This window comes from Schistocerca americana, chromosome 2 (genome assembly GCF_021461395.2).
Source record: "Schistocerca americana isolate TAMUIC-IGC-003095 chromosome 2, iqSchAmer2.1, whole genome shotgun sequence".
In the NCBI taxonomy this organism is placed as follows: domain Eukaryota; kingdom Metazoa; phylum Arthropoda; class Insecta; order Orthoptera; family Acrididae; genus Schistocerca; species Schistocerca americana.
Genome location: NC_060120.1, coordinates 40,492,026 through 40,518,729, shown reverse-complemented (window position 1 = coordinate 40,518,729; position 26,704 = coordinate 40,492,026). Strand labels below are relative to the sequence as shown.

Genomic DNA, 26,704 nt, shown 5'->3' with positions numbered 1-26,704 from the left:
GCGGCGCGAATTCCCGCGGTCGGCGGCCTTCCTGGGCTACTGGTACCTTCATGTAGAGCTGCCGCTGGGCTCGCACTGCCTGCTGCTGAGAAAGTGATTGCTTTTGCTGATATGACTTGCAATAACGACTGCGCGAAACGCCGCTATCTCGTTAGGGGTGCTACGGCAGACACCCTCTCGAGCACCCCGAAGACTTCTTGAGCCCTCGGCTGTGATGGGCTCCAGGCTGACAAAAGAACTGTCGAGTGTGCATTCGCGGACGAGAGAAAGTCTGAGGCAAGTTCGAGTGAACAAGGATGGACTCCTCGGGTCCGTCGTTTCCGTAGTGTAGCGGTTATCACGTCTGCTTCACACGCAGAAGGTCACCGGTTCGATCCCGGGCGGGAACAGTATTTTCCTGCCTATGTCGTATTGTCCTCCAATGAGCCACGTCGTGTGTGGATCTGCTGCATGTCCCTTCGTTTGCAAGTACCACATTTATTGAATTTTTAGTTACGATGGCAACATCACTATAAGTTGTCTGTGAAGTAAGGTGCACACAGGCAGTTTCCGTGGTGTAGCGGTTATCACGTCTGCCTAACACGCAGAAGGTCCCCGGTTCGATCCCGGGCGGAAACACTTTTTCATCACTTTAAGCAAGACGTACTAACATGCATCTGCTACCATCTGTACCCGAAACCTTCGTTATCGCCTTCACGCGTCGGACCCGAGTGTCAATTGCTCACATCGAATAAGAAATTCATTTGATATTGACGGCGAGCTTTTTGCGCTGACTCAGCCACTGACGTGCGATCAGTTTGCACAAAACGCTAGGGCTCGTCCGGGATTTGAACCCGGGACCTCCTGCACCCTAAGCAGGAATCATACCCCTAGACCAACGAGCCCTGTGACACGGCGAATGCCAAATATTCCAGGCCCTCGATGTCGTCCAGGGTGCCCTGGAAGTCTCGTGTACGCTGGCGGGATGGGGGCGGCGCGAATTCCCGCGGTCGGCGGCCTTCCTGGGCTACTGGTACCTTCATGTAGAGCTGCCGCTGGGCTCGCACTGCCTGCTGCTGAGAAAGTGATTGCTTTTGCTGATATGACTTGCAATAACGACTGCGCGAAACGCCGCTATCTCGTTAGGGGTGCTACGGCAGACACCCTCTCGAGCACCCCGAAGACTTCTTGAGCCCTCGGCTGTGATGGGCTCCAGGCTGACAAAAGAACTGTCGAGTGTGCATTCGCGGACGAGAGAAAGTCTGAGGCAAGTTCGAGTGAACAAGGATGGACTCCTCGGGTCCGTCGTTTCCGTAGTGTAGCGGTTATCACGTCTGCTTCACACGCAGAAGGTCCCCGGTTCGATCCCGGGCGGGAACAGTATTTTCCTGCCTATGTCGTATTGTCCTCCAATGAGCCACGTCGTGTGTGGATCTGCTGCATGTCCCTTCGTTTGCAAGTACCACATTTATTGAATTTTTAGTTACGATGGCAACATCACTATAAGTTGTCTGTGAAGTAAGGTGCACACAGGCAGTTTCCGTGGTGTAGCGGTTATCACGTCTGCCTAACACGCAGAAGGTCCCCGGTTCGATCCCGGGCGGAAACACTTTTTCATCACTTTAAGCAAGACGTACTAACATGCATCTGCTACCATCTGTACCCGAAACCTTCGTTATCGCCTTCACGCGTCGGACCCGAGTGTCAATTGCTCACATCGAATAAGAAATTCATTTGATATTGACGGCGAGCTTTTTGCGCTGACTCAGCCACTGACGTGCGATCAGTTTGCACAAAACGCTAGGGCTCGTCCGGGATTTGAACCCGGGACCTCCTGCACCCTAAGCAGGAATCATACCCCTAGACCAACGAGCCCTGTGACACGGCGAATGCCAAATATTCCAGGCCCTCGATGTCGTCCAGGGTGCCCTGGAAGTCTCGTGTACGCTGGCGGGATGGGGGCGGCGCGAATTCCCGCGGTCGGCGGCCTTCCTGGGCTACTGGTACCTTCATGTAGAGCTGCCGCTGGGCTCGCACTGCCTGCTGCTGAGAAAGTGATTGCTTTTGCTGATATGACTTGCAATAACGACTGCGCGAAACGCCGCTATCTCGTTAGGGGTGCTACGGCAGACACCCTCTCGAGCACCCCGAAGACTTCTTGAGCCCTCGGCTGTGATGGGCTCCAGGCTGACAAAAGAACTGTCGTGTGTGCATTCGCGGACGAGAGAAAGTCTGAGGCAAGTTCGAGTGAACAAGGATGGACTCCTCGGGTCCGTCGTTTCCGTAGTGTAGCGGTTATCACGTCTGCTTCACACGCAGAAGGTCCCCGGTTCGATCCCGGGCGGGAACAGTATTTTCCTGCCTATGTCGTATTGTCCTCCAATGAGCCACGTCGTGTGTGGATCTGCTGCATGTCCCTTCGTTTGCAAGTACCACATTTATTGAATTTTTTAGTTACGATGGCAACATCACTATAAGTTGTCTGTGAAGTAAGGTGCACACAGGCAGTTTCCGTGGTGTAGCGGTTATCACGTCTGCCTAACACGCAGAAGGTCCCCGGTTCGATCCCGGGCGGAAACACTTTTTCATCACTTTAAGCAAGACGTACTAACATGCATCTGCTACCATCTGTACCCGAAACCTTCGTTATCGCCTTCACGCGTCGGACCCGAGTGTCAATTGCTCACATCGAATAAGAAATTCATTTGATATTGACGGCGAGCTTTTTGCGCTGACTCAGCCACTGACGTGCGATCAGTTTGCACAAAACGCTAGGGCTCGTCCGGGATTTGAACCCGGGACCTCCTGCACCCTAAGCAGGAATCATACCCCTAGACCAACGAGCCCTGTGACACGGCGAATGCCAAATATTCCAGGCCCTCGATGTCGTCCAGGGTGCCCTGGAAGTCTCGTGTACGCTGGCGGGATGGGGGCGGCGCGAATTCCCGCGGTCGGCGGCCTTCCTGGGCTACTGGTACCTTCATGTAGAGCTGCCGCTGGGCTCGCACTGCCTGCTGCTGAGAAAGTGATTGCTTTTGCTGATATGACTTGCAATAACGACTGCGCGAAACGCCGCTATCTCGTTAGGGGTGCTACGGCAGACACCCTCTCGAGCACCCCGAAGACTTCTTGAGCCCTCGGCTGTGATGGGCTCCAGGCTGACAAAAGAACTGTCGTGTGTGCATTCGCGGACGAGAGAAAGTCTGAGGCAAGTTCGAGTGAACAAGGATGGACTCCTCGGGTCCGTCGTTTCCGTAGTGTAGCGGTTATCACGTCTGCTTCACACGCAGAAGGTCCCCGGTTCGATCCCGGGCGGGAACAGTATTTTCCTGCCTATGTCGTATTGTCCTCCAATGAGCCACGTCGTGTGTGGATCTGCTGCATGTCCCTTCGTTTGCAAGTACCACATTTATTGAATTTTTTAGTTACGATGGCAACATCACTATAAGTTGTCTGTGAAGTAAGGTGCACACAGGCAGTTTCCGTGGTGTAGCGGTTATCACGTCTGCCTAACACGCAGAAGGTCCCCGGTTCGATCCCGGGCGGAAACACTTTTTCATCACTTTAAGCAAGACGTACTAACATGCATCTGCTACCATCTGTACCCGAAACCTTCGTTATCGCCTTCACGCGTCGGACCCGAGTGTCAATTGCTCACATCGAATAAGAAATTCATTTGATATTGACGGCGAGCTTTTTGCGCTGACTCAGCCACTGACGTGCGATCAGTTTGCACAAAACGCTAGGGCTCGTCCGGGATTTGAACCCGGGACCTCCTGCACCCTAAGCAGGAATCATACCCCTAGACCAACGAGCCCTGTGACACGGCGAATGCCAAATATTCCAGGCCCTCGATGTCGTCCAGGGTGCCCTGGAAGTCTCGTGTACGCTGGCGGGATGGGGGCGGCGCGAATTCCCGCGGTCGGCGGCCTTCCTGGGCTACTGGTACCTTCATGTAGAGCTGCCGCTGGGCTCGCACTGCCTGCTGCTGAGAAAGTGATTGCTTTTGCTGATATGACTTGCAATAACGACTGCGCGAAACGCCGCTATCTCGTTAGGGGTGCTACGGCAGACACCCTCTCGAGCACCCCGAAGACTTCTTGAGCCCTCGGCTGTGATGGGCTCCAGGCTGACAAAAGAACTGTCGTGTGTGCATTCGCGGACGAGAGAAAGTCTGAGGCAAGTTCGAGTGAACAAGGATGGACTCCTCGGGTCCGTCGTTTCCGTAGTGTAGCGGTTATCACGTCTGCTTCACACGCAGAAGGTCCCCGGTTCGATCCCGGGCGGGAACAGTATTTTCCTGCCTATGTCGTATTGTCCTCCAATGAGCCACGTCGTGTGTGGATCTGCTGCATGTCCCTTCGTTTGCAAGTACCACATTTATTGAATTTTTTAGTTACGATGGCAACATCACTATAAGTTGTCTGTGAAGTAAGGTGCACACAGGCAGTTTCCGTGGTGTAGCGGTTATCACGTCTGCCTAACACGCAGAAGGTCCCCGGTTCGATCCCGGGCGGAAACACTTTTTCATCACTTTAAGCAAGACGTACTAACATGCATCTGCTACCATCTGTACCCGAAACCTTCGTTATCGCCTTCACGCGTCGGACCCGAGTGTCAATTGCTCACATCGAATAAGAAATTCATTTGATATTGACGGCGAGCTTTTTGCGCTGACTCAGCCACTGACGTGCGATCAGTTTGCACAAAACGCTAGGGCTCGTCCGGGATTTGAACCCGGGACCTCCTGCACCCTAAGCAGGAATCATACCCCTAGACCAACGAGCCCTGTGACACGGCGAATGCCAAATATTCCAGGCCCTCGATGTCGTCCAGGGTGCCCTGGAAGTCTCGTGTACGCTGGCGGGATGGGGGCGGCGCGAATTCCCGCGGTCGGCGGCCTTCCTGGGCTACTGGTACCTTCATGTAGAGCTGCCGCTGGGCTCGCACTGCCTGCTGCTGAGAAAGTGATTGCTTTTGCTGATATGACTTGCAATAACGACTGCGCGAAACGCCGCTATCTCGTTAGGGGTGCTACGGCAGACACCCTCTCGAGCACCCCGAAGACTTCTTGAGCCCTCGGCTGTGATGGGCTCCAGGCTGACAAAAGAACTGTCGTGTGTGCATTCGCGGACGAGAGAAAGTCTGAGGCAAGTTCGAGTGAACAAGGATGGACTCCTCGGGTCCGTCGTTTCCGTAGTGTAGCGGTTATCACGTCTGCTTCACACGCAGAAGGTCCCCGGTTCGATCCCGGGCGGGAACAGTATTTTCCTGCCTATGTCGTATTGTCCTCCAATGAGCCACGTCGTGTGTGGATCTGCTGCATGTCCCTTCGTTTGCAAGTACCACATTTATTGAATTTTTTAGTTACGATGGCAACATCACTATAAGTTGTCTGTGAAGTAAGGTGCACACAGGCAGTTTCCGTGGTGTAGCGGTTATCACGTCTGCCTAACACGCAGAAGGTCCCCGGTTCGATCCCGGGCGGAAACACTTTTTCATCACTTTAAGCAAGACGTACTAACATGCATCTGCTACCATCTGTACCCGAAACCTTCGTTATCGCCTTCACGCGTCGGACCCGAGTGTCAATTGCTCACATCGAATAAGAAATTCATTTGATATTGACGGCGAGCTTTTTGCGCTGACTCAGCCACTGACGTGCGATCAGTTTGCACAAAACGCTAGGGCTCGTCCGGGATTTGAACCCGGGACCTCCTGCACCCTAAGCAGGAATCATACCCCTAGACCAACGAGCCCTGTGACACGGCGAATGCCAAATATTCCAGGCCCTCGATGTCGTCCAGGGTGCCCTGGAAGTCTCGTGTACGCTGGCGGGATGGGGGCGGCGCGAATTCCCGCGGTCGGCGGCCTTCCTGGGCTACTGGTACCTTCATGTAGAGCTGCCGCTGGGCTCGCACTGCCTGCTGCTGAGAAAGTGATTGCTTTTGCTGATATGACTTGCAATAACGACTGCGCGAAACGCCGCTATCTCGTTAGGGGTGCTACGGCAGACACCCTCTCGAGCACCCCGAAGACTTCTTGAGCCCTCGGCTGTGATGGGCTCCAGGCTGACAAAAGAACTGTCGTGTGTGCATTCGCGGACGAGAGAAAGTCTGAGGCAAGTTCGAGTGAACAAGGATGGACTCCTCGGGTCCGTCGTTTCCGTAGTGTAGCGGTTATCACGTCTGCTTCACACGCAGAAGGTCCCCGGTTCGATCCCGGGCGGGAACAGTATTTTCCTGCCTATGTCGTATTGTCCTCCAATGAGCCACGTCGTGTGTGGATCTGCTGCATGTCCCTTCGTTTGCAAGTACCACATTTATTGAATTTTTTAGTTACGATGGCAACATCACTATAAGTTGTCTGTGAAGTAAGGTGCACACAGGCAGTTTCCGTGGTGTAGCGGTTATCACGTCTGCCTAACACGCAGAAGGTCCCCGGTTCGATCCCGGGCGGAAACACTTTTTCATCACTTTAAGCAAGACGTACTAACATGCATCTGCTACCATCTGTACCCGAAACCTTCGTTATCGCCTTCACGCGTCGGACCCGAGTGTCAATTGCTCACATCGAATAAGAAATTCATTTGATATTGACGGCGAGCTTTTTGCGCTGACTCAGCCACTGACGTGCGATCAGTTTGCACAAAACGCTAGGGCTCGTCCGGGATTTGAACCCGGGACCTCCTGCACCCTAAGCAGGAATCATACCCCTAGACCAACGAGCCCTGTGACACGGCGAATGCCAAATATTCCAGGCCCTCGATGTCGTCCAGGGTGCCCTGGAAGTCTCGTGTACGCTGGCGGGATGGGGGCGGCGCGAATTCCCGCGGTCGGCGGCCTTCCTGGGCTACTGGTACCTTCATGTAGAGCTGCCGCTGGGCTCGCACTGCCTGCTGCTGAGAAAGTGATTGCTTTTGCTGATATGACTTGCAATAACGACTGCGCGAAACGCCGCTATCTCGTTAGGGGTGCTACGGCAGACACCCTCTCGAGCACCCCGAAGACTTCTTGAGCCCTCGGCTGTGATGGGCTCCAGGCTGACAAAAGAACTGTCGTGTGTGCATTCGCGGACGAGAGAAAGTCTGAGGCAAGTTCGAGTGAACAAGGATGGACTCCTCGGGTCCGTCGTTTCCGTAGTGTAGCGGTTATCACGTCTGCTTCACACGCAGAAGGTCCCCGGTTCGATCCCGGGCGGGAACAGTATTTTCCTGCCTATGTCGTATTGTCCTCCAATGAGCCACGTCGTGTGTGGATCTGCTGCATGTCCCTTCGTTTGCAAGTACCACATTTATTGAATTTTTTAGTTACGATGGCAACATCACTATAAGTTGTCTGTGAAGTAAGGTGCACACAGGCAGTTTCCGTGGTGTAGCGGTTATCACGTCTGCCTAACACGCAGAAGGTCCCCGGTTCGATCCCGGGCGGAAACACTTTTTCATCACTTTAAGCAAGACGTACTAACATGCATCTGCTACCATCTGTACCCGAAACCTTCGTTATCGCCTTCACGCGTCGGACCCGAGTGTCAATTGCTCACATCGAATAAGAAATTCATTTGATATTGACGGCGAGCTTTTTGCGCTGACTCAGCCACTGACGTGCGATCAGTTTGCACAAAACGCTAGGGCTCGTCCGGGATTTGAACCCGGGACCTCCTGCACCCTAAGCAGGAATCATACCCCTAGACCAACGAGCCCTGTGACACGGCGAATGCCAAATATTCCAGGCCCTCGATGTCGTCCAGGGTGCCCTGGAAGTCTCGTGTACGCTGGCGGGATGGGGGCGGCGCGAATTCCCGCGGTCGGCGGCCTTCCTGGGCTACTGGTACCTTCATGTAGAGCTGCCGCTGGGCTCGCACTGCCTGCTGCTGAGAAAGTGATTGCTTTTGCTGATATGACTTGCAATAACGACTGCGCGAAACGCCGCTATCTCGTTAGGGGTGCTACGGCAGACACCCTCTCGAGCACCCCGAAGACTTCTTGAGCCCTCGGCTGTGATGGGCTCCAGGCTGACAAAAGAACTGTCGTGTGTGCATTCGCGGACGAGAGAAAGTCTGAGGCAAGTTCGAGTGAACAAGGATGGACTCCTCGGGTCCGTCGTTTCCGTAGTGTAGCGGTTATCACGTCTGCTTCACACGCAGAAGGTCCCCGGTTCGATCCCGGGCGGGAACAGTATTTTCCTGCCTATGTCGTATTGTCCTCCAATGAGCCACGTCGTGTGTGGATCTGCTGCATGTCCCTTCGTTTGCAAGTACCACATTTATTGAATTTTTTAGTTACGATGGCAACATCACTATAAGTTGTCTGTGAAGTAAGGTGCACACAGGCAGTTTCCGTGGTGTAGCGGTTATCACGTCTGCCTAACACGCAGAAGGTCCCCGGTTCGATCCCGGGCGGAAACACTTTTTCATCACTTTAAGCAAGACGTACTAACATGCATCTGCTACCATCTGTACCCGAAACCTTCGTTATCGCCTTCACGCGTCGGACCCGAGTGTCAATTGCTCACATCGAATAAGAAATTCATTTGATATTGACGGCGAGCTTTTTGCGCTGACTCAGCCACTGACGTGCGATCAGTTTGCACAAAACGCTAGGGCTCGTCCGGGATTTGAACCCGGGACCTCCTGCACCCTAAGCAGGAATCATACCCCTAGACCAACGAGCCCTGTGACACGGCGAATGCCAAATATTCCAGGCCCTCGATGTCGTCCAGGGTGCCCTGGAAGTCTCGTGTACGCTGGCGGGATGGGGGCGGCGCGAATTCCCGCGGTCGGCGGCCTTCCTGGGCTACTGGTACCTTCATGTAGAGCTGCCGCTGGGCTCGCACTGCCTGCTGCTGAGAAAGTGATTGCTTTTGCTGATATGACTTGCAATAACGACTGCGCGAAACGCCGCTATCTCGTTAGGGGTGCTACGGCAGACACCCTCTCGAGCACCCCGAAGACTTCTTGAGCCCTCGGCTGTGATGGGCTCCAGGCTGACAAAAGAACTGTCGTGTGTGCATTCGCGGACGAGAGAAAGTCTGAGGCAAGTTCGAGTGAACAAGGATGGACTCCTCGGGTCCGTCCTTTCCGTAGTGTAGCGGTTATCACGTCTGCTTCACACGCAGAAGGTCCCCGGTTCGATCCCGGGCGGGAACAGTATTTTCCTGCCTATGTCGTATTGTCCTCCAATGAGCCACGTCGTGTGTGGATCTGCTGCATGTCCCTTCGTTTGCAAGTACCACATTTATTGAATTTTTTAGTTACGATGGCAACATCACTATAAGTTGTCTGTGAAGTAAGGTGCACACAGGCAGTTTCCGTGGTGTAGCGGTTATCACGTCTGCCTAACACGCAGAAGGTCCCCGGTTCGATCCCGGGCGGAAACACTTTTTCATCACTTTAAGCAAGACGTACTAACATGCATCTGCTACCATCTGTACCCGAAACCTTCGTTATCGCCTTCACGCGTCGGACCCGAGTGTCAATTGCTCACATCGAATAAGAAATTCATTTGATATTGACGGCGAGCTTTTTGCGCTGACTCAGCCACTGACGTGCGATCAGTTTGCACAAAACGCTAGGGCTCGTCCGGGATTTGAACCCGGGACCTCCTGCACCCTAAGCAGGAATCATACCCCTAGACCAACGAGCCCTGTGACACGGCGAATGCCAAATATTCCAGGCCCTCGATGTCGTCCAGGGTGCCCTGGAAGTCTCGTGTACGCTGGCGGGATGGGGGCGGCGCGAATTCCCGCGGTCGGCGGCCTTCCTGGGCTACTGGTACCTTCATGTAGAGCTGCCGCTGGGCTCGCACTGCCTGCTGCTGAGAAAGTGATTGCTTTTGCTGATATGACTTGCAATAACGACTGCGCGAAACGCCGCTATCTCGTTAGGGGTGCTACGGCAGACACCCTCTCGAGCACCCCGAAGACTTCTTGAGCCCTCGGCTGTGATGGGCTCCAGGCTGACAAAAGAACTGTCGTGTGTGCATTCGCGGACGAGAGAAAGTCTGAGGCAAGTTCGAGTGAACAAGGATGGACTCCTCGGGTCCGTCGTTTCCGTAGTGTAGCGGTTATCACGTCTGCTTCACACGCAGAAGGTCCCCGGTTCGATCCCGGGCGGGAACAGTATTTTCCTGCCTATGTCGTATTGTCCTCCAATGAGCCACGTCGTGTGTGGATCTGCTGCATGTCCCTTCGTTTGCAAGTACCACATTTATTGAATTTTTTAGTTACGATGGCAACATCACTATAAGTTGTCTGTGAAGTAAGGTGCACACAGGCAGTTTCCGTGGTGTAGCGGTTATCACGTCTGCCTAACACGCAGAAGGTCCCCGGTTCGATCCCGGGCGGAAACACTTTTTCATCACTTTAAGCAAGACGTACTAACATGCATCTGCTACCATCTGTACCCGAAACCTTCGTTATCGCCTTCACGCGTCGGACCCGAGTGTCAATTGCTCACATCGAATAAGAAATTCATTTGATATTGACGGCGAGCTTTTTGCGCTGACTCAGCCACTGACGTGCGATCAGTTTGCACAAAACGCTAGGGCTCGTCCGGGATTTGAAATCGGGACCTCCTGCACCCTAAGCAGGAATCATACCCCTAGACCAACGAGCCCTGTGACACGGCGAATGCCAAATATTCCAGGCCCTCGATGTCGTCCAGGGTGCCCTGGAAGTCTCGTGTACGCTGGCGGGATGGGGGCGGCGCGAATTCCCGCGGTCGGCGGCCTTCCTGGGCTACTGGTACCTTCATGTAGAGCTGCCGCTGGGCTCGCACTGCCTGCTGCTGAGAAAGTGATTGCTTTTGCTGATATGACTTGCAATAACGACTGCGCGAAACGCCGCTATCTCGTTAGGGGTGCTACGGCAGACACCCTCTCGAGCACCCCGAAGACTTCTTGAGCCCTCGGCTGTGATGGGCTCCAGGCTGACAAAAGAACTGTCGTGTGTGCATTCGCGGACGAGAGAAAGTCTGAGGCAAGTTCGAGTGAACAAGGATGGACTCCTCGGGTCCGTCGTTTCCGTAGTGTAGCGGTTATCACGTCTGCTTCACACGCAGAAGGTCCCCGGTTCGATCCCGGGCGGGAACAGTATTTTCCTGCCTATGTCGTATTGTCCTCCAATGAGCCACGTCGTGTGTGGATCTGCTGCATGTCCCTTCGTTTGCAAGTACCACATTTATTGAATTTTTTAGTTACGATGGCAACATCACTATAAGTTGTCTGTGAAGTAAGGTGCACACAGGCAGTTTCCGTGGTGTAGCGGTTATCACGTCTGCCTAACACGCAGAAGGTCCCCGGTTCGATCCCGGGCGGAAACACTTTTTCATCACTTTAAGCAAGACGTACTAACATGCATCTGCTACCATCTGTACCCGAAACCTTCGTTATCGCCTTCACGCGTCGGACCCGAGTGTCAATTGCTCACATCGAATAAGAAATTCATTTGATATTGACGGCGAGCTTTTTGCGCTGACTCAGCCACTGACGTGCGATCAGTTTGCACAAAACGCTAGGGCTCGTCCGGGATTTGAACCCGGGACCTCCTGCACCCTAAGCAGGAATCATACCCCTAGACCAACGAGCCCTGTGACACGGCGAATGCCAAATATTCCAGGCCCTCGATGTCGTCCAGGGTGCCCTGGAAGTCTCGTGTACGCTGGCGGGATGGGGGCGGCGCGAATTCCCGCGGTCGGCGGCCTTCCTGGGCTACTGGTACCTTCATGTAGAGCTGCCGCTGGGCTCGCACTGCCTGCTGCTGAGAAAGTGATTGCTTTTGCTGATATGACTTGCAATAACGACTGCGCGAAACGCCGCTATCTCGTTAGGGGTGCTACGGCAGACACCCTCTCGAGCACCCCGAAGACTTCTTGAGCCCTCGGCTGTGATGGGCTCCAGGCTGACAAAAGAACTGTCGTGTGTGCATTCGCGGACGAGAGAAAGTCTGAGGCAAGTTCGAGTGAACAAGGATGGACTCCTCGGGTCCGTCGTTTCCGTAGTGTAGCGGTTATCACGTTTGCTTCACACGCAGAAGGTCCCCGGTTCGATCCCGGGCGGGAACAGTATTTTCCTGCCTATGTCGTATTGTCCTCCAATGAGCCACGTCGTGTGTGGATCTGCTGCATGTCCCTTCGTTTGCAAGTACCACATTTATTGAATTTTTTAGTTACGATGGCAACATCACTATAAGTTGTCTGTGAAGTAAGGTGCACACAGGCAGTTTCCGTGGTGTAGCGGTTATCACGTCTGCCTAACACGCAGAAGGTCCCCGGTTCGATCCCGGGCGGAAACACTTTTTCATCACTTTAAGCAAGACGTACTAACATGCATCTGCTACCATCTGTACCCGAAACCTTCGTAATCGCCTTCACGCGTCGGACCCGAGTGTCAATTGCTCACATCGAATAAGAAATTCATTTGATATTGACGGCGAGCTTTTTGCGCTGACTCAGCCACTGACGTGCGATCAGTTTGCACAAAACGCTAGGGCTCGTCCGGGATTTGAAATCGGGACCTCCTGCACCCTAAGCAGGAATCATACCCCTAGACCAACGAGCCCTGTGACACGGCGAATGCCAAATATTCCAGGCCCTCGATGTCGTCCAGGGTGCCCTGGAAGTCTCGTGTACGCTGGCGGGATGGGGGCGGCGCGAATTCCCGCGGTCGGCGGCCTTCCTGGGCTACTGGTACCTTCATGTAGAGCTGCCGCTGGGCTCGCACTGCCTGCTGCTGAGAAAGTGATTGCTTTTGCTGATATGACTTGCAATAACGACTGCGCGAAACGCCGCTATCTCGTTAGGGGTGCTACGGCAGACACCCTCTCGAGCACCCCGAAGACTTCTTGAGCCCTCGGCTGTGATGGGCTCCAGCCTGACAAAAGAACTGTCGTGTGTGCATTCGCGGACGAGAGAAAGTCTGAGGCAAGTTCGAGTGAACAAGGATGGACTCCTCGGGTCCGTTGTTTCCGTAGTGTAGCGGTTATCACGTCTGCTTCACACGCAGAAGGTCCCCGGTTCGATCCCGGGCGGGAACAGTATTTTCCTGCCTATGTCGTATTGTCCTCCAATGAGCCACGTCGTGTGTGGATCTGCTGCATGTCCCTTCGTTTGCAAGTACCACATTTATTGAATTTTTTAGTTACGATGGCAACATCACTATAAGTTGTCTGTGAAGTAAGGTGCACACAGGCAGTTTCCGTGGTGTAGCGGTTATCACGTCTGCCTAACACGCAGAAGGTCCCCGGTTCGATCCCGGGCGGAAACACTTTTTCATCACTTTAAGCAAGACGTACTAACATGCATCTGCTACCATCTGTACCCGAAACCTTCGTTATCGCCTTCACGCGTCGGACCCGAGTGTCAATTGCTCACATCGAATAAGAAATTCATTTGATATTGACGGCGAGCTTTTTGCGCTGACTCAGCCACTGACGTGCGATCAGTTTGCACAAAACGCTAGGGCTCGTCCGGGATTTGAACCCGGGACCTCCTGCACCCTAAGCAGGAATCATACCCCTAGACCAACGAGCCCTGTGACACGGCGAATGCCAAATATTCCAGGCCCTCGATGTCGTCCAGGGTGCCCTGGAAGTCTCGTGTACGCTGGCGGGATGGGGGCGGCGCGAATTCCCGCGGTCGGCGGCCTTCCTGGGCTACTGGTACCTTCATGTAGAGCTGCCGCTGGGCTCGCACTGCCTGCTGCTGAGAAAGTGATTGCTTTTGCTGATATGACTTGCAATAACGACTGCGCGAAACGCCGCTATCTCGTTAGGGGTGCTACGGCAGACACCCTCTCGAGCACCCCGAAGACTTCTTGAGCCCTCGGCTGTGATGGGCTCCAGGCTGACAAAAGAACTGTCGTGTGTGCATTCGCGGACGAGAGAAAGTCTGAGGCAAGTTCGAGTGAACAAGGATGGACTCCTCGGGTCCGTCGTTTCCGTAGTGTAGCGGTTATCACGTCTGCTTCACACGCAGAAGGTCCCCGGTTCGATCCCGGGCGGGAACAGTATTTTCCTGCCTATGTCGTATTGTCCTCCAATGAGCCACGTCGTGTGTGGATCTGCTGCATGTCCCTTCGTTTGCAAGTACCACATTTATTGAATTTTTTAGTTACGATGGCAACATCACTATAAGTTGTCTGTGAAGTAAGGTGCACACAGGCAGTTTCCGTGGTGTAGCGGTTATCACGTCTGCCTAACACGCAGAAGGTCCCCGGTTCGATCCCGGGCGGAAACACTTTTTCATCACTTTAAGCAAGACGTACTAACATGCATCTGCTACCATCTGTACCCGAAACCTTCGTTATCGCCTTCACGCGTCGGACCCGAGTGTCAATTGCTCACATCGAATAAGAAATTCATTTGATATTGACGGCGAGCTTTTTGCGCTGACTCAGCCACTGACGTGCGATCAGTTTGCACAAAACGCTAGGGCTCGTCCGGGATTTGAACCCGGGACCTCCTGCACCCTAAGCAGGAATCATACCCCTAGACCAACGAGCCCTGTGACACGGCGAATGCCAAATATTCCAGGCCCTCGATGTCGTCCAGGGTGCCCTGGAAGTCTCGTGTACGCTGGCGGGATGGGGGCGGCGCGAATTCCCGCGGTCGGCGGCCTTCCTGGGCTACTGGTACCTTCATGTAGAGCTGCCGCTGGGCTCGCACTGCCTGCTGCTGAGAAAGTGATTGCTTTTGCTGATATGACTTGCAATAACGACTGCGCGAAACGCCGCTATCTCGTTAGGGGTGCTACGGCAGACACCCTCTCGAGCACCCCGAAGACTTCTTGAGCCCTCGGCTGTGATGGGCTCCAGGCTGACAAAAGAACTGTCGTGTGTGCATTCGCGGACGAGAGAAAGTCTGAGGCAAGTTCGAGTGAACAAGGATGGACTCCTCGGGTCCGTCGTTTCCGTAGTGTAGCGGTTATCACGTCTGCTTCACACGCAGAAGGTCCCCGGTTCGATCCCGGGCGGGAACAGTATTTTCCTGCCTATGTCGTATTGTCCTCCAATGAGCCACGTCGTGTGTGGATCTGCTGCATGTCCCTTCGTTTGCAAGTACCACATTTATTGAATTTTTTAGTTACGATGGCAACATCACTATAAGTTGTCTGTGAAGTAAGGTGCACACAGGCAGTTTCCGTGGTGTAGCGGTTATCACGTCTGCCTAACACGCAGAAGGTCCCCGGTTCGATCCCGGGCGGAAACACTTTTTCATCACTTTAAGCAAGACGTACTAACATGCATCTGCTACCATCTGTACCCGAAACCTTCGTAATCGCCTTCACGCGTCGGACCCGAGTGTCAATTGCTCACATCGAATAAGAAATTCATTTGATATTGACGGCGAGCTTTTTGCGCTGACTCAGCCACTGACGTGCGATCAGTTTGCACAAAACGCTAGGGCTCGTCCGGGATTTGAAATCGGGACCTCCTGCACCCTAAGCAGGAATCATACCCCTAGACCAACGAGCCCTGTGACACGGCGAATGCCAAATATTCCAGGCCCTCGATGTCGTCCAGGGTGCCCTGGAAGTCTCGTGTACGCTGGCGGGATGGGGGCGGCGCGAATTCCCGCGGTCGGCGGCCTTCCTGGGCTACTGGTACCTTCATGTAGAGCTGCCGCTGGGCTCGCACTGCCTGCTGCTGAGAAAGTGATTGCTTTTGCTGATATGACTTGCAATAACGACTGCGCGAAACGCCGCTATCTCGTTAGGGGTGCTACGGCAGACACCCTCTCGAGCACCCCGAAGACTTCTTGAGCCCTCGGCTGTGATGGGCTCCAGGCTGACAAAAGAACTGTCGTGTGTGCATTCGCGGACGAGAGAAAGTCTGAGGCAAGTTCGAGTGAACAAGGATGGACTCCTCGGGTCCGTTGTTTCCGTAGTGTAGCGGTTATCACGTCTGCTTCACACGCAGAAGGTCCCCGGTTCGATCCCGGGCGGGAACAGTATTTTCCTGCCTATGTCGTATTGTCCTCCAATGAGCCACGTCGTGTGTGGATCTGCTGCATGTCCCTTCGTTTGCAAGTACCACATTTATTGAATTTTTTAGTTACGATGGCAACATCACTATAAGTTGTCTGTGAAGTAAGGTGCACACAGGCAGTTTCCGTGGTGTAGCGGTTATCACGTCTGCCTAACACGCGGAAGGTCCCCGGTTCGATCCCGGGCGGAAACACTTTTTCATCACTTTAAGCAAGACGTACTAACATGCATCTGCTACCATCTGTACCCGAAACCTTCGTAATCGCCTTCACGCGTCGGACCCGAGTGTCAATTGCTCACATCGAATAAGAAATTCATTTGATATTGACGGCGAGCTTTTTGCGCTGACTCAGCCACTGACGTGCGATCAGTTTGCACAAAACGCTAGGGCTCGTCCGGGATTTGAACCCGGGACCTCCTGCACCCTAAGCAGGAATCATACCCCTAGACCAACGAGCCCTGTGACACGGCGAATGCCAAATATTCCAGGCCCTCGATGTCGTCCAGGGTGCCCTGGAAGTCTCGTGTACGCTGGCGGGATGGGGGCGGCGCGAATTCCCGCGGTCGGCGGCCTTCCTGGGCTACTGGTACCTTCATGTAGAGCTGCCGCTGGGCTCGCACTGCCTGCTGCTGAGAAAGTGATTGCTTTTGCTGATATGACTTGCAATAACGACTGCGCGAAACGCCGCTATCTCGTTAGGGGTGCTACGGCAGACACCCTCTCGAGCACCCCGAAGACTTCTTGAGCCCTCGGCTGTGATGGGCTCCAGGCTGACAAAAGAACTGTCGTGTGTGCATTCGCGGACGAGAGAAAGTCTGAGGCAAGTTCGAGTGAACAAGGATGGACTCCTCGGGTCCGTCGTTTCCGTAGTGTAGCGGTTATCACGTCTGCTTCACACGCAGAAGGTCCCCGGTTCGATCCCGGGCGGGAACAGTATTTTCCTGCCTATGTCGTATTGTCCTCCAATGAGCCACGTCGTGTGTGGATCTGCTGCATGTCCCTTCGTTTGCAAGTACCACATTTATTGAATTTTTTAGTTACGATGGCAACATCACTATAAGTTGTCTGTGAAGTAAGGTGCACACAGGCAGTTTCCGTGGTGTAGCGGTTATCACGTCTGCCTAACACGCAGAAGGTCCCCGGTTCGATCCCGGGCGGAAACACTTTTTCATCACTTTAAGCAAGACGTACTAACATGCATCTGCTACCATCTGTACCCGAAACCTTCGTAATCGCCTTCACGCGTCGGACCCGAGTGTCAATTGCTCACATCGAATAAGAAATTCATTTGATATTGACGGCGAGCTTTTTGCGCTGACTCAGCCACTGACGTGCGATCAGTTTGCACAAAACGCTAGGGCTCGTCCGGGATTTGAAATCGGGACCTCCTGCACCCTAAGCAGGAATCATACCCCTAGACCAACGAGCCCTGTGACACGGCGAATGCCAAATATTCCAGGCCCTCGATGTCGTCCAGGGTGCCCTGGAAGTCTCGTGTACGCTGGCGGGATGGGGGCGGCGCGAATTCCCGCGGTCGGCGGCCTTCCTGGGCTACTGGTACCTTCATGTAGAGCTGCCGCTGGGCTCGCACTGCCTGCTGCTGAGAAAGTGATTGCTTTTGCTGATATGACTTGCAATAACGACTGCGCGAAACGCCGCTATCTCGTTAGGGGTGCTACGGCAGACACCCTCTCGAGCACCCCGAAGACTTCTTGAGCCCTCGGCTGTGATGGGCTCCAGGCTGACAAAAGAACTGTCGTGTGTGCATTCGCGGACGAGAGAAAGTCTGAGGCAAGTTCGAGTGAACAAGGATGGACTCCTCGGGTCCGTTGTTTCCGTAGTGTAGCGGTTATCACGTCTGCTTCACACGCAGAAGGTCCCCGGTTCGATCCCGGGCGGGAACAGTATTTTCCTGCCTATGTCGTATTGTCCTCCAATGAGCCACGTCGTGTGTGGATCTGCTGCATGTCCCTTCGTTTGCAAGTACCACATTTATTGAATTTTTTAGTTACGATGGCAACATCACTATAAGTTGTCTGTGAAGTAAGGTGCACACAGGCAGTTTCCGTGGTGTAGCGGTTATCACGTCTGCCTAACACGCGGAAGGTCCCCGGTTCGATCCCGGGCGGAAACACTTTTTCATCACTTTAAGCAAGACGTACTAACATGCATCTGCTACCATCTGTACCCGAAACCTTCGTAATCGCCTTCACGCGTCGGACCCGAGTGTCAATTGCTCACATCGAATAAGAAATTCATTTGATATTGACGGCGAGCTTTTTGCGCTGACTCAGCCACTGACGTGCGATCAGTTTGCACAAAACGCTAGGGCTCGTCCGGGATTTGAACCCGGGACCTCCTGCACCCTAAGCAGGAATCATACCCCTAGACCAACGAGCCCTGTGACACGGCGAATGCCAAATATTCCAGGCCCTCGATGTCGTCCAGGGTGCCCTGGAAGTCTCGTGTACGCTGGCGGGATGGGGGCGGCGCGAATTCCCGCGGTCGGCGGCCTTCCTGGGCTACTGGTACCTTCATGTAGAGCTGCCGCTGGGCTCGCACTGCCTGCTGCTGAGAAAGTGATTGCTTTTGCTGATATGACTTGCAATAACGACTGCGCGAAACGCCGCTATCTCGTTAGGGGTGCTACGGCAGACACCCTCTCGAGCACCCCGAAGACTTCTTGAGCCCTCGGCCGTGATGGGCTCCAGGCTGACAAAAGAACTGTCGTGTGTGCATTCGCGGACGAGAGAAAGTCTGAGGCAAGTTCGAGTGAACAAGGATGGACTCCTCGGGTCCGTTGTTTCCGTAGTGTAGCGGTTATCACGTCTGCTTCACACGCAGAAGGTCCCCGGTTCGATCCCGGGCGGGAACAGTATTTTCCTGCCTATGTCGTATTGTCCTCCAATGAGCCACGTCGTGTGTGGATCTGCTGCATGTCCCTTCGTTTGCAAGTACCACATTTATTGAATTTTTTAGTTACGATGGCAACATCACTATAAGTTGTCTGTGAAGTAAGGTGCACACAGGCAGTTTCCGTGGTGTAGCGGTTATCACGTCTGCCTAACACGCGGAAGGTCCCCGGTTCGATCCCGGGCGGAAACACTTTTTCATCACTTTAAGCAAGACGTACTAACATGCATCTGCTACCATCTGTACCCGAAACCTTCGTAATCGCCTTCACGCGTCGGACCCGAGTGTCAATTGCTCACATCGAATAAGAAATTCATTTGATATTGACGGCGAGCTTTTTGCGCTGACTCAGCCACTGACGTGCGATCAGTTTGCACAAAACGCTAGGGCTCGTCCGGGATTTGAACCCGGGACCTCCTGCACCCTAAGCAGGAATCATACCCCTAGACCAACGAGCCCTGTGACACGGCGAATGCCAAATATTCCAGGCCCTCGATGTCGTCCAGGGTGCCCTGGAAGTCTCGTGTACGCTGGCGGGATGGGGGCGGCGCGAATTCCCGCGGTCGGCGGCCTTCCTGGGCTACTGGTACCTTCATGTAGAGCTGCCGCTGGGCTCGCACTGCCTGCTGCTGAGAAAGTGATTGCTTTTGCTGATATGACTTGCAATAACGACTGCGCGAAACGCCGCTATCTCGTTAGGGGTGCTACGGCAGACACCCTCTCGAGCACCCCGAAGACTTCTTGAGCCCTCGGCTGTGATGGGCTCCAGGCTGACAAAAGAACTGTCGTGTGTGCATTCGCGGACGAGAGAAAGTCTGAGGCAAGTTCGAGTGAACAAGGATGGACTCCTCGGGTCCGTCGTTTCCGTAGTGTAGCGGTTATCACGTCTGCTTCACACGCAGAAGGTCCCCGGTTCGATCCCGGGCGGGAACAGTATTTTCCTGCCTATGTCGTATTGTCCTCCAATGAGCCACGTCGTGTGTGGATCTGCTGCATGTCCCTTCGTTTGCAAGTACCACATTTATTGAATTTTTTAGTTACGATGGCAACATCACTATAAGTTGTCTGTGAAGTAAGGTGCACACAGGCAGTTTCCGTGGTGTAGCGGTTATCACGTCTGCCTAACACGCAGAAGGTCCCCGGTTCGATCCCGGGCGGAAACACTTTTTCATCACTTTAAGCAAGACGTACTAACATGCATCTGCTACCATCTGTACCCGAAACCTTCGTAATCGCCTTCACGCGTCGGACCCGAGTGTCAATTGCTCACATCGAATAAGAAATTCATTTGATATTGACGGCGAGCTTTTTGCGCTGACTCAGCCACTGACGTGCGATCAGTTTGCACAAAACGCTAGGGCTCGTCCGGGATTTGAAATCGGGACCTCCTGCACCCTAAGCAGGAATCATACCCCTAGACCAACGAGCCCTGTGACACGGCGAATGCCAAATATTCCAGGCCCTCGATGTCGTCCAGGGTGCCCTGGAAGTCTCGTGTACGCTGGCGGGATGGGGGCGGCGCGAATTCCCGCGGTCGGCGGCCTTCCTGGGCTACTGGTACCTTCATGTAGAGCTGCCGCTGGGCTCGCACTGCCTGCTGCTGAGAAAGTGATTGCTTTTGCTGATATGACTTGCAATAACGACTGCGCGAAACGCCGCTATCTCGTTAGGGGTGCTACGGCAGACACCCTCTCGAGCACCCCGAAGACTTCTTGAGCCCTCGGCTGTGATGGGCTCCAGGCTGACAAAAGAACTGTCGTGTGTGCATTCGCGGACGAGAGAAAGTCTGAGGCAAGTTCGAGTGAACAAGGATGGACTCCTCGGGTCCGTTGTTTCCGTAGTGTAGCGGTTATCACGTCTGCTTCACACGCAGAAGGTCCCCGGTTCGATCCCGGGCGGGAACAGTATTTTCCTGCCTATGTCGTATTGTCCTCCAATGAGCCACGTCGTGTGTGGATCTGCTGCATGTCCCTTCGTTTGCAAGTACCACATTTATTGAATTTTTTAGTTACGATGGCAACATCACTATAAGTTGTCTGTGAAGTAAGGTGCACACAGGCAGTTTCCGTGGTGTAGCGGTTATCACGTCTGCCTAACACGCGGAAGGTCCCCGGTTCGATCCCGGGCGGAAACACTTTTTCATCACTTTAAGCAAGACGTACTAACATGCATCTGCTACCATCTGTACCCGAAACCTTCGTAATCGCCTTCACGCGTCGGACCCGAGTGTCAATTGCTCACATCGAATAAGAAATTCATTTGATATTGACGGCGAGCTTTTTGCGCTGACTCAGCCACTGACGTGCGATCAGTTTGCACAAAACGCTAGGGCTCGTCCGGGATTTGAACCCGGGACCTCCTGCACCCTAAGCAGGAATCATACCCCTAGACCAACGAGCCCTGTGACACGGCGAATGCCAAATATTCCAGGCCCTCGATGTCGTCCAGGGTGCCCTGGAAGTCTCGTGTACGCTGGCGGGATGGGGGCGGCGCGAATTCCCGCGGTCGGCGGCCTTCCTGGGCTACTGGTACCTTCATGTAGAGCTGCCGCTGGGCTCGCACTGCCTGCTGCTGAGAAAGTGATTGCTTTTGCTGATATGACTTGCAATAACGACTGCGCGAAACGCCGCTATCTCGTTAGGGGTGCTACGGCAGACACCCTCTCGAGCACCCCGAAGACTTCTTGAGCCCTCGGCCGTGATGGGCTCCAGGCTGACAAAAGAACTGTCGTGTGTGCATTCGCGGACGAGAGAAAGTCTGAGGCAAGTTCGAGTGAACAAGGATGGACTCCTCGGGTCCGTTGTTTCCGTAGTGTAGCGGTTATCACGTCTGCTTCACACGCAGAAGGTCCCCGGTTCGATCCCGGGCGGGAACAGTATTTTCCTGCCTATGTCGTATTGTCCTCCAATGAGCCACGTCGTGTGTGGATCTGCTGCATGTCCCTTCGTTTGCAAGTACCACATTTATTGAATTTTTTAGTTACGATGGCAACATCACTATAAGTTGTCTGTGAAGTAAGGTGCACACAGGCAGTTTCCGTGGTGTAGCGGTTATCACGTCTGCCTAACACGCGGAAGGTCCCCGGTTCGATCCCGGGCGGAAACACTTTTTCATCACTTTAAGCAAGACGTACTAACATGCATCTGCTACCATCTGTACCCGAAACCTTCGTAATCGCCTTCACGCGTCGGACCCGAGTGTCAATTGCTCACATCGAATAAGAAATTCATTTGATATTGACGGCGAGCTTTTTGCGCTGACTCAGCCACTGACGTGCGATCAGTTTGCACAAAACGCTAGGGCTCGTCCGGGATTTGAACCCGGGACCTCCTGCACCCTAAGCAGGAATCATACCCCTAGACCAACGAGCCCTGTGACACGGCGAATGCCAAATATTCCAGGCCCTCGATGTCGTCCAGGGTGCCCTGGAAGTCTCGTGTACGCTGGCGGGATGGGGGCGGCGCGAATTCCCGCGGTCGGCGGCCTTCCTGGGCTACTGGTACCTTCATGTAGAGCTGCCGCTGGGCTCGCACTGCCTGCTGCTGAGAAAGTGATTGCTTTTGCTGATATGACTTGCAATAACGACTGCGCGAAACGCCGCTATCTCGTTAGGGGTGCTACGGCAGACACCCTCTCGAGCACCCCGAAGACTTCTTGAGCCCTCGGCTGTGATGGGCTCCAGGCTGACAAAAGAACTGTCGTGTGTGCATTCGCGGACGAGAGAAAGTCTGAGGCAAGTTCGAGTGAACAAGGATGGACTCCTCGGGTCCGTCGTTTCCGTAGTGTAGCGGTTATCACGTCTGCTTCACACGCAGAAGGTCCCCGGTTCGATCCCGGGCGGGAACAGTATTTTCCTGCCTATGTCGTATTGTCCTCCAATGAGCCACGTCGTGTGTGGATCTGCTGCATGTCCCTTCGTTTGCAAGTACCACATTTATTGAATTTTTTAGTTACGATGGCAACATCACTATAAGTTGTCTGTGAAGTAAGGTGCACACAGGCAGTTTCCGTGGTGTAGCGGTTATCACGTCTGCCTAACACGCAGAAGTTCCCCGGTTCGATCCCGGGCGGAAACACTTTTTCATCACTTTAAGCAAGACGTACTAACATGCATCTGCTACCATCTGTACCCGAAACCTTCGTAATCGCCTTCACGCGTCGGACCCGAGTGTCAATTGCTCACATCGAATAAGAAATTCATTTGATATTGACGGCGAGCTTTTTGCGCTGACTCAGCCACTGACGTGCGATCAGTTTGCACAAAACGCTAGGGCTCGTCCGGGATTTGAAATCGGGACCTCCTGCACCCTAAGCAGGAATCATACCCCTAGACCAACGAGCCCTGTGACACGGCGAATGCCAAATATTCCAGGCCCTCGATGTCGTCCAGGGTGCCCTGGAAGTCTCGTGTACGCTGGCGGGATGGGGGCGGCGCGAATTCCCGCGGTCGGCGGCCTTCCTGGGCTACTGGTACCTTCATGTAGAGCTGCCGCTGGGCTCGCACTGCCTGCTGCTGAGAAAGTGATTGCTTTTGCTGATATGACTTGCAATAACGACTGCGCGAAACGCCGCTATCTCGTTAGGGGTGCTACGGCAGACACCCTCTCGAGCACCCCGAAGACTTCTTGAGCCCTCGGCTGTGATGGGCTCCAGGCTGACAAAAGAACTGTCGTGTGTGCATTCGCGGACGAGAGAAAGTCTGAGGCAAGTTCGAGTGAACAAGGATGGACTCCTCGGGTCCGTCGTTTCCGTAGTGTAGCGGTTATCACGTCTGCTTCACACGCAGAAGGTCCCCGGTTCGATCCCGGGCGGGAACAGTATTTTCCTGCCTATGTCGTATTGTCCTCCAATGAGCCACGTCGTGTGTGGATCTGCTGCATGTCCCTTCGTTTGCAAGTACCACATTTATTGAATTTTTTAGTTACGATGGCAACATCACTATAAGTTGTCTGTGAAGTAAGGTGCACACAGGCAGTTTCCGTGGTGTAGCGGTTATCACGTCTGCCTAACACGCAGAAGTTCCCCGGTTCGATCCCGGGCGGAAACACTTTTTCATCACTTTAAGCAAGACGTACTAACATGCATCTGCTACCATCTGTACCCGAAACCTTCGTAATCGCCTTCACGCGTCGGACCCGAGTGTCAATTGCTCACATCGAATAAGAAATTCATTTGATATTGACGGCGAGCTTTTTGCGCTGACTCAGCCACTGACGTGCGATCAGTTTGCACAAAACGCTAGGGCTCGTCCGGGATTTGAACCCGGGACCTCCTGCACCCTAAGCAGGAATCATACCCCTAGACCAACGAGCCCTGTGACACGGCGAATGCCAAATATTCCAGGCCCTCGATGTCGTCCAGGGTGCCCTGGAAGTCTCGTGTACGCTGGCGGGATGGGGGCGGCGCGAATTCCCGCGGTCGGCGGCCTTCCTGGGCTACTGGTACCTTCATGTAGAGCTGCCGCTGGGCTCGCACTGCCTGCTGCTGAGAAAGTGATTGCTTTTGCTGATATGACTTGCAATAACGACTGCGCGAAACGCCGCTATCTCGTTAGGGGTGCTACGGCAGACACCCTCTCGAGCACCCCGAAGACTTCTTGAGCCCTCGGCTGTGATGGGCTCCAGGCTGACAAAAGAACTGTCGTGTGTGCATTCGCGGACGAGAGAAAGTCTGAGGCAAGTTCGAGTGAACAAGGATGGACTCCTCGGGTCCGTTGTTTCCGTAGTGTAGCGGTTATCACGTCTGCTTCACACGCAGAAGGTCCCCGGTTCGATCCCGGGCGGGAACAGTATTTTCCTGCCTATGTCGTATTGTCCTCCAATGAGCCACGTCGTGTGTGGATCTGCTGCATGTCCCTTCGTTTGCAAGTACCACATTTATTGAATTTTTTAGTTACGATGGCAACATCACTATAAGTTGTCTGTGAAGTAAGGTGCACACAGGCAGTTTCCGTGGTGTAGCGGTTATCACGTCTGCCTAACACGCGGAAGGTCCCCGGTTCGATCCCGGGCGGAAACACTTTTTCATCACTTTAAGCAAGACGTACTAACATGCATCTGCTACCATCTGTACCCGAAACCTTCGTAATCGCCTTCACGCGTCGGACCCGAGTGTCAATTGCTCACATCGAATAAGAAATTCATTTGATATTGACGGCGAGCTTTTTGCGCTGACTCAGCCACTGACGTGCGATCAGTTTGCACAAAACGCTAGGGCTCGTCCGGGATTTGAACCCGGGACCTCCTGCACCCTAAGCAGGAATCATACCCCTAGACCAACGAGCCCTGTGACACGGCGAATGCCAAATATTCCAGGCCCTCGATGTCGTCCAGGGTGCCCTGGAAGTCTCGTGTACGCTGGCGGGATGGGGGCGGCGCGAATTCCCGCGGTCGGCGGCCTTCCTGGGCTACTGGTACCTTCATGTAGAGCTGCCGCTGGGCTCGCACTGCCTGCTGCTGAGAAAGTGATTGCTTTTGCTGATATGACTTGCAATAACGACTGCGCGAAACGCCGCTATCTCGTTAGGGGTGCTACGGCAGACACCCTCTCGAGCACCCCGAAGACTTCTTGAGCCCTCGGCTGTGATGGGCTCCAGGCTGACAAAAGAACTGTCGTGTGTGCATTCGCGGACGAGAGAAAGTCTGAGGCAAGTTCGAGTGAACAAGGATGGACTCCTCGGGTCCGTCGTTTCCGTAGTGTAGCGGTTATCACGTCTGCTTCACACGCAGAAGGTCCCCGGTTCGATCCCGGGCGGGAACAGTATTTTCCTGCCTATGTCGTATTGTCCTCCAATGAGCCACGTCGTGTGTGGATCTGCTGCATGTCCCTTCGTTTGCAAGTACCACATTTATTGAATTTTTTAGTTACGATGGCAACATCACTATAAGTTGTCTGTGAAGTAAGGTGCACACAGGCAGTTTCCGTGGTGTAGCGGTTATCACGTCTGCCTAACACGCAGAAGGTCCCCGGTTCGATCCCGGGCGGAAACACTTTTTCATCACTTTAAGCAAGACGTACTAACATGCATCTGCTACCATCTGTACCCGAAACCTTCGTAATCGCCTTCACGCGTCGGACCCGAGTGTCAATTGCTCACATCGAATAAGAAATTCATTTGATATTGACGGCGAGCTTTTTGCGCTGACTCAGCCACTGACGTGCGATCAGTTTGCACAAAACGCTAGGGCTCGTCCGGGATTTGAACCCGGGACCTCCTGCACCCTAAGCAGGAATCATACCCCTAGACCAACGAGCCCTGTGACACGGCGAATGCCAAATATTCCAGGCCCTCGATGTCGTCCAGGGTGCCCTGGAAGTCTCGTGTACGCTGGCGGGATGGGGGCGGCGCGAATTCCCGCGGTCGGCGGCCTTCCTGGGCTACTGGTACCTTCATGTAGAGCTGCCGCTGGGCTCGCACTGCCTGCTGCTGAGAAAGTGATTGCTTTTGCTGATATGACTTGCAATAACGACTGCGCGAAACGCCGCTATCTCGTTAGGGGTGCTACGGCAGACACCCTCTCGAGCACCCCGAAGACTTCTTGAGCCCTCGGCTGTGATGGGCTCCAGGCTGACAAAAGAACTGTCGTGTGTGCATTCGCGGACGAGAGAAAGTCTGAGGCAAGTTCGAGTGAACAAGGATGGACTCCTCGGGTCCGTTGTTTCCGTAGTGTAGCGGTTATCACGTCTGCTTCACACGCAGAAGGTCCCCGGTTCGATCCCGGGCGGGAACAGTATTTTCCTGCCTATGTCGTATTGTCCTCCAATGAGCCACGTCGTGTGTGGATCTGCTGCATGTCCCTTCGTTTGCAAGTACCACATTTATTGAATTTT

At 53.9% G+C, this 26,704-nt stretch overlaps 76 non-coding genes across 76 annotated transcripts; 55 read left to right on the top strand and 21 right to left on the bottom strand.

The window, feature by feature from the left end:
- The first annotated feature begins 316 nt into the window (after positions 1-316).
- On the top strand, positions 317-389 carry Trnav-cac. The gene has a single exon. It is a non-coding gene; the product is annotated as a tRNA-Val (tRNA).
- A 156-nt stretch (positions 390-545) lies between these two features.
- On the top strand, positions 546-618 carry Trnav-aac. The gene has a single exon. It is a non-coding gene; the product is annotated as a tRNA-Val (tRNA).
- A 194-nt stretch (positions 619-812) lies between these two features.
- On the bottom strand, positions 813-884 carry Trnap-agg. Its single transcript has one exon. It is a non-coding gene; the product is annotated as a tRNA-Pro (tRNA).
- A 402-nt stretch (positions 885-1,286) lies between these two features.
- Trnav-cac lies at positions 1,287-1,359 on the top strand. Its single transcript has one exon. It is a non-coding gene; the product is annotated as a tRNA-Val (tRNA).
- A 156-nt stretch (positions 1,360-1,515) lies between these two features.
- Trnav-aac lies at positions 1,516-1,588 on the top strand. The gene has a single exon. It is a non-coding gene; the product is annotated as a tRNA-Val (tRNA).
- Positions 1,589-1,782: 194 nt separating this feature from the next.
- On the bottom strand, positions 1,783-1,854 carry Trnap-agg. The gene has a single exon. It is a non-coding gene; the product is annotated as a tRNA-Pro (tRNA).
- Positions 1,855-2,256: 402 nt separating this feature from the next.
- On the top strand, positions 2,257-2,329 carry Trnav-cac. Its single transcript has one exon. It is a non-coding gene; the product is annotated as a tRNA-Val (tRNA).
- A 157-nt stretch (positions 2,330-2,486) lies between these two features.
- On the top strand, positions 2,487-2,559 carry Trnav-aac. Its single transcript has one exon. It is a non-coding gene; the product is annotated as a tRNA-Val (tRNA).
- Positions 2,560-2,753: 194 nt separating this feature from the next.
- Positions 2,754-2,825, bottom strand: Trnap-agg. Its single transcript has one exon. It is a non-coding gene; the product is annotated as a tRNA-Pro (tRNA).
- A 402-nt stretch (positions 2,826-3,227) lies between these two features.
- Trnav-cac lies at positions 3,228-3,300 on the top strand. Its single transcript has one exon. It is a non-coding gene; the product is annotated as a tRNA-Val (tRNA).
- Positions 3,301-3,457: 157 nt separating this feature from the next.
- On the top strand, positions 3,458-3,530 carry Trnav-aac. Its single transcript has one exon. It is a non-coding gene; the product is annotated as a tRNA-Val (tRNA).
- A 194-nt stretch (positions 3,531-3,724) lies between these two features.
- Trnap-agg lies at positions 3,725-3,796 on the bottom strand. Its single transcript has one exon. It is a non-coding gene; the product is annotated as a tRNA-Pro (tRNA).
- Positions 3,797-4,198: 402 nt separating this feature from the next.
- Trnav-cac lies at positions 4,199-4,271 on the top strand. The gene has a single exon. It is a non-coding gene; the product is annotated as a tRNA-Val (tRNA).
- Positions 4,272-4,428: 157 nt separating this feature from the next.
- Positions 4,429-4,501, top strand: Trnav-aac. Its single transcript has one exon. It is a non-coding gene; the product is annotated as a tRNA-Val (tRNA).
- Positions 4,502-4,695: 194 nt separating this feature from the next.
- Trnap-agg lies at positions 4,696-4,767 on the bottom strand. The gene has a single exon. It is a non-coding gene; the product is annotated as a tRNA-Pro (tRNA).
- Positions 4,768-5,169: 402 nt separating this feature from the next.
- Trnav-cac lies at positions 5,170-5,242 on the top strand. Its single transcript has one exon. It is a non-coding gene; the product is annotated as a tRNA-Val (tRNA).
- Positions 5,243-5,399: 157 nt separating this feature from the next.
- On the top strand, positions 5,400-5,472 carry Trnav-aac. Its single transcript has one exon. It is a non-coding gene; the product is annotated as a tRNA-Val (tRNA).
- Positions 5,473-5,666: 194 nt separating this feature from the next.
- Trnap-agg lies at positions 5,667-5,738 on the bottom strand. Its single transcript has one exon. It is a non-coding gene; the product is annotated as a tRNA-Pro (tRNA).
- A 402-nt stretch (positions 5,739-6,140) lies between these two features.
- On the top strand, positions 6,141-6,213 carry Trnav-cac. Its single transcript has one exon. It is a non-coding gene; the product is annotated as a tRNA-Val (tRNA).
- A 157-nt stretch (positions 6,214-6,370) lies between these two features.
- Positions 6,371-6,443, top strand: Trnav-aac. Its single transcript has one exon. It is a non-coding gene; the product is annotated as a tRNA-Val (tRNA).
- A 194-nt stretch (positions 6,444-6,637) lies between these two features.
- Positions 6,638-6,709, bottom strand: Trnap-agg. Its single transcript has one exon. It is a non-coding gene; the product is annotated as a tRNA-Pro (tRNA).
- A 402-nt stretch (positions 6,710-7,111) lies between these two features.
- On the top strand, positions 7,112-7,184 carry Trnav-cac. Its single transcript has one exon. It is a non-coding gene; the product is annotated as a tRNA-Val (tRNA).
- A 157-nt stretch (positions 7,185-7,341) lies between these two features.
- Trnav-aac lies at positions 7,342-7,414 on the top strand. The gene has a single exon. It is a non-coding gene; the product is annotated as a tRNA-Val (tRNA).
- Positions 7,415-7,608: 194 nt separating this feature from the next.
- Positions 7,609-7,680, bottom strand: Trnap-agg. Its single transcript has one exon. It is a non-coding gene; the product is annotated as a tRNA-Pro (tRNA).
- Positions 7,681-8,082: 402 nt separating this feature from the next.
- Trnav-cac lies at positions 8,083-8,155 on the top strand. The gene has a single exon. It is a non-coding gene; the product is annotated as a tRNA-Val (tRNA).
- Positions 8,156-8,312: 157 nt separating this feature from the next.
- Positions 8,313-8,385, top strand: Trnav-aac. The gene has a single exon. It is a non-coding gene; the product is annotated as a tRNA-Val (tRNA).
- A 194-nt stretch (positions 8,386-8,579) lies between these two features.
- On the bottom strand, positions 8,580-8,651 carry Trnap-agg. The gene has a single exon. It is a non-coding gene; the product is annotated as a tRNA-Pro (tRNA).
- Positions 8,652-9,053: 402 nt separating this feature from the next.
- Positions 9,054-9,126, top strand: Trnav-cac. The gene has a single exon. It is a non-coding gene; the product is annotated as a tRNA-Val (tRNA).
- Positions 9,127-9,283: 157 nt separating this feature from the next.
- Trnav-aac lies at positions 9,284-9,356 on the top strand. The gene has a single exon. It is a non-coding gene; the product is annotated as a tRNA-Val (tRNA).
- Positions 9,357-9,550: 194 nt separating this feature from the next.
- Positions 9,551-9,622, bottom strand: Trnap-agg. The gene has a single exon. It is a non-coding gene; the product is annotated as a tRNA-Pro (tRNA).
- A 402-nt stretch (positions 9,623-10,024) lies between these two features.
- Positions 10,025-10,097, top strand: Trnav-cac. Its single transcript has one exon. It is a non-coding gene; the product is annotated as a tRNA-Val (tRNA).
- Positions 10,098-10,254: 157 nt separating this feature from the next.
- On the top strand, positions 10,255-10,327 carry Trnav-aac. Its single transcript has one exon. It is a non-coding gene; the product is annotated as a tRNA-Val (tRNA).
- Positions 10,328-10,995: 668 nt separating this feature from the next.
- On the top strand, positions 10,996-11,068 carry Trnav-cac. The gene has a single exon. It is a non-coding gene; the product is annotated as a tRNA-Val (tRNA).
- Positions 11,069-11,225: 157 nt separating this feature from the next.
- Trnav-aac lies at positions 11,226-11,298 on the top strand. Its single transcript has one exon. It is a non-coding gene; the product is annotated as a tRNA-Val (tRNA).
- A 194-nt stretch (positions 11,299-11,492) lies between these two features.
- Trnap-agg lies at positions 11,493-11,564 on the bottom strand. Its single transcript has one exon. It is a non-coding gene; the product is annotated as a tRNA-Pro (tRNA).
- A 402-nt stretch (positions 11,565-11,966) lies between these two features.
- Trnav-cac lies at positions 11,967-12,039 on the top strand. The gene has a single exon. It is a non-coding gene; the product is annotated as a tRNA-Val (tRNA).
- Positions 12,040-12,196: 157 nt separating this feature from the next.
- Trnav-aac lies at positions 12,197-12,269 on the top strand. The gene has a single exon. It is a non-coding gene; the product is annotated as a tRNA-Val (tRNA).
- A 668-nt stretch (positions 12,270-12,937) lies between these two features.
- Positions 12,938-13,010, top strand: Trnav-cac. The gene has a single exon. It is a non-coding gene; the product is annotated as a tRNA-Val (tRNA).
- Positions 13,011-13,167: 157 nt separating this feature from the next.
- Trnav-aac lies at positions 13,168-13,240 on the top strand. The gene has a single exon. It is a non-coding gene; the product is annotated as a tRNA-Val (tRNA).
- A 194-nt stretch (positions 13,241-13,434) lies between these two features.
- On the bottom strand, positions 13,435-13,506 carry Trnap-agg. The gene has a single exon. It is a non-coding gene; the product is annotated as a tRNA-Pro (tRNA).
- A 402-nt stretch (positions 13,507-13,908) lies between these two features.
- On the top strand, positions 13,909-13,981 carry Trnav-cac. The gene has a single exon. It is a non-coding gene; the product is annotated as a tRNA-Val (tRNA).
- A 157-nt stretch (positions 13,982-14,138) lies between these two features.
- Trnav-aac lies at positions 14,139-14,211 on the top strand. Its single transcript has one exon. It is a non-coding gene; the product is annotated as a tRNA-Val (tRNA).
- Positions 14,212-14,405: 194 nt separating this feature from the next.
- On the bottom strand, positions 14,406-14,477 carry Trnap-agg. Its single transcript has one exon. It is a non-coding gene; the product is annotated as a tRNA-Pro (tRNA).
- Positions 14,478-14,879: 402 nt separating this feature from the next.
- Trnav-cac lies at positions 14,880-14,952 on the top strand. The gene has a single exon. It is a non-coding gene; the product is annotated as a tRNA-Val (tRNA).
- A 157-nt stretch (positions 14,953-15,109) lies between these two features.
- Trnav-aac lies at positions 15,110-15,182 on the top strand. Its single transcript has one exon. It is a non-coding gene; the product is annotated as a tRNA-Val (tRNA).
- A 668-nt stretch (positions 15,183-15,850) lies between these two features.
- Positions 15,851-15,923, top strand: Trnav-cac. The gene has a single exon. It is a non-coding gene; the product is annotated as a tRNA-Val (tRNA).
- Positions 15,924-16,080: 157 nt separating this feature from the next.
- Trnav-aac lies at positions 16,081-16,153 on the top strand. The gene has a single exon. It is a non-coding gene; the product is annotated as a tRNA-Val (tRNA).
- Positions 16,154-16,347: 194 nt separating this feature from the next.
- Positions 16,348-16,419, bottom strand: Trnap-agg. The gene has a single exon. It is a non-coding gene; the product is annotated as a tRNA-Pro (tRNA).
- A 402-nt stretch (positions 16,420-16,821) lies between these two features.
- Trnav-cac lies at positions 16,822-16,894 on the top strand. The gene has a single exon. It is a non-coding gene; the product is annotated as a tRNA-Val (tRNA).
- Positions 16,895-17,051: 157 nt separating this feature from the next.
- Trnav-aac lies at positions 17,052-17,124 on the top strand. The gene has a single exon. It is a non-coding gene; the product is annotated as a tRNA-Val (tRNA).
- A 668-nt stretch (positions 17,125-17,792) lies between these two features.
- Trnav-cac lies at positions 17,793-17,865 on the top strand. Its single transcript has one exon. It is a non-coding gene; the product is annotated as a tRNA-Val (tRNA).
- A 157-nt stretch (positions 17,866-18,022) lies between these two features.
- Positions 18,023-18,095, top strand: Trnav-aac. Its single transcript has one exon. It is a non-coding gene; the product is annotated as a tRNA-Val (tRNA).
- A 194-nt stretch (positions 18,096-18,289) lies between these two features.
- On the bottom strand, positions 18,290-18,361 carry Trnap-agg. The gene has a single exon. It is a non-coding gene; the product is annotated as a tRNA-Pro (tRNA).
- Positions 18,362-18,763: 402 nt separating this feature from the next.
- Positions 18,764-18,836, top strand: Trnav-cac. Its single transcript has one exon. It is a non-coding gene; the product is annotated as a tRNA-Val (tRNA).
- Positions 18,837-18,993: 157 nt separating this feature from the next.
- On the top strand, positions 18,994-19,066 carry Trnav-aac. The gene has a single exon. It is a non-coding gene; the product is annotated as a tRNA-Val (tRNA).
- A 194-nt stretch (positions 19,067-19,260) lies between these two features.
- On the bottom strand, positions 19,261-19,332 carry Trnap-agg. The gene has a single exon. It is a non-coding gene; the product is annotated as a tRNA-Pro (tRNA).
- Positions 19,333-19,734: 402 nt separating this feature from the next.
- Trnav-cac lies at positions 19,735-19,807 on the top strand. Its single transcript has one exon. It is a non-coding gene; the product is annotated as a tRNA-Val (tRNA).
- Positions 19,808-19,964: 157 nt separating this feature from the next.
- Positions 19,965-20,037, top strand: Trnav-aac. The gene has a single exon. It is a non-coding gene; the product is annotated as a tRNA-Val (tRNA).
- A 668-nt stretch (positions 20,038-20,705) lies between these two features.
- On the top strand, positions 20,706-20,778 carry Trnav-cac. The gene has a single exon. It is a non-coding gene; the product is annotated as a tRNA-Val (tRNA).
- Positions 20,779-20,935: 157 nt separating this feature from the next.
- Trnav-aac lies at positions 20,936-21,008 on the top strand. The gene has a single exon. It is a non-coding gene; the product is annotated as a tRNA-Val (tRNA).
- Positions 21,009-21,202: 194 nt separating this feature from the next.
- On the bottom strand, positions 21,203-21,274 carry Trnap-agg. Its single transcript has one exon. It is a non-coding gene; the product is annotated as a tRNA-Pro (tRNA).
- Positions 21,275-21,676: 402 nt separating this feature from the next.
- Positions 21,677-21,749, top strand: Trnav-cac. Its single transcript has one exon. It is a non-coding gene; the product is annotated as a tRNA-Val (tRNA).
- A 157-nt stretch (positions 21,750-21,906) lies between these two features.
- Positions 21,907-21,979, top strand: Trnav-aac. The gene has a single exon. It is a non-coding gene; the product is annotated as a tRNA-Val (tRNA).
- Positions 21,980-22,173: 194 nt separating this feature from the next.
- On the bottom strand, positions 22,174-22,245 carry Trnap-agg. Its single transcript has one exon. It is a non-coding gene; the product is annotated as a tRNA-Pro (tRNA).
- A 402-nt stretch (positions 22,246-22,647) lies between these two features.
- On the top strand, positions 22,648-22,720 carry Trnav-cac. Its single transcript has one exon. It is a non-coding gene; the product is annotated as a tRNA-Val (tRNA).
- Positions 22,721-22,877: 157 nt separating this feature from the next.
- Positions 22,878-22,950, top strand: Trnav-aac. The gene has a single exon. It is a non-coding gene; the product is annotated as a tRNA-Val (tRNA).
- A 668-nt stretch (positions 22,951-23,618) lies between these two features.
- Trnav-cac lies at positions 23,619-23,691 on the top strand. The gene has a single exon. It is a non-coding gene; the product is annotated as a tRNA-Val (tRNA).
- A 157-nt stretch (positions 23,692-23,848) lies between these two features.
- On the top strand, positions 23,849-23,921 carry Trnav-aac. The gene has a single exon. It is a non-coding gene; the product is annotated as a tRNA-Val (tRNA).
- Positions 23,922-24,115: 194 nt separating this feature from the next.
- Trnap-agg lies at positions 24,116-24,187 on the bottom strand. The gene has a single exon. It is a non-coding gene; the product is annotated as a tRNA-Pro (tRNA).
- Positions 24,188-24,589: 402 nt separating this feature from the next.
- Positions 24,590-24,662, top strand: Trnav-cac. Its single transcript has one exon. It is a non-coding gene; the product is annotated as a tRNA-Val (tRNA).
- A 157-nt stretch (positions 24,663-24,819) lies between these two features.
- Positions 24,820-24,892, top strand: Trnav-aac. The gene has a single exon. It is a non-coding gene; the product is annotated as a tRNA-Val (tRNA).
- Positions 24,893-25,086: 194 nt separating this feature from the next.
- Trnap-agg lies at positions 25,087-25,158 on the bottom strand. Its single transcript has one exon. It is a non-coding gene; the product is annotated as a tRNA-Pro (tRNA).
- A 402-nt stretch (positions 25,159-25,560) lies between these two features.
- On the top strand, positions 25,561-25,633 carry Trnav-cac. Its single transcript has one exon. It is a non-coding gene; the product is annotated as a tRNA-Val (tRNA).
- Positions 25,634-25,790: 157 nt separating this feature from the next.
- On the top strand, positions 25,791-25,863 carry Trnav-aac. Its single transcript has one exon. It is a non-coding gene; the product is annotated as a tRNA-Val (tRNA).
- Positions 25,864-26,057: 194 nt separating this feature from the next.
- Trnap-agg lies at positions 26,058-26,129 on the bottom strand. The gene has a single exon. It is a non-coding gene; the product is annotated as a tRNA-Pro (tRNA).
- A 402-nt stretch (positions 26,130-26,531) lies between these two features.
- On the top strand, positions 26,532-26,604 carry Trnav-cac. The gene has a single exon. It is a non-coding gene; the product is annotated as a tRNA-Val (tRNA).
- Positions 26,605-26,704: the final 100 nt, after the last annotated feature.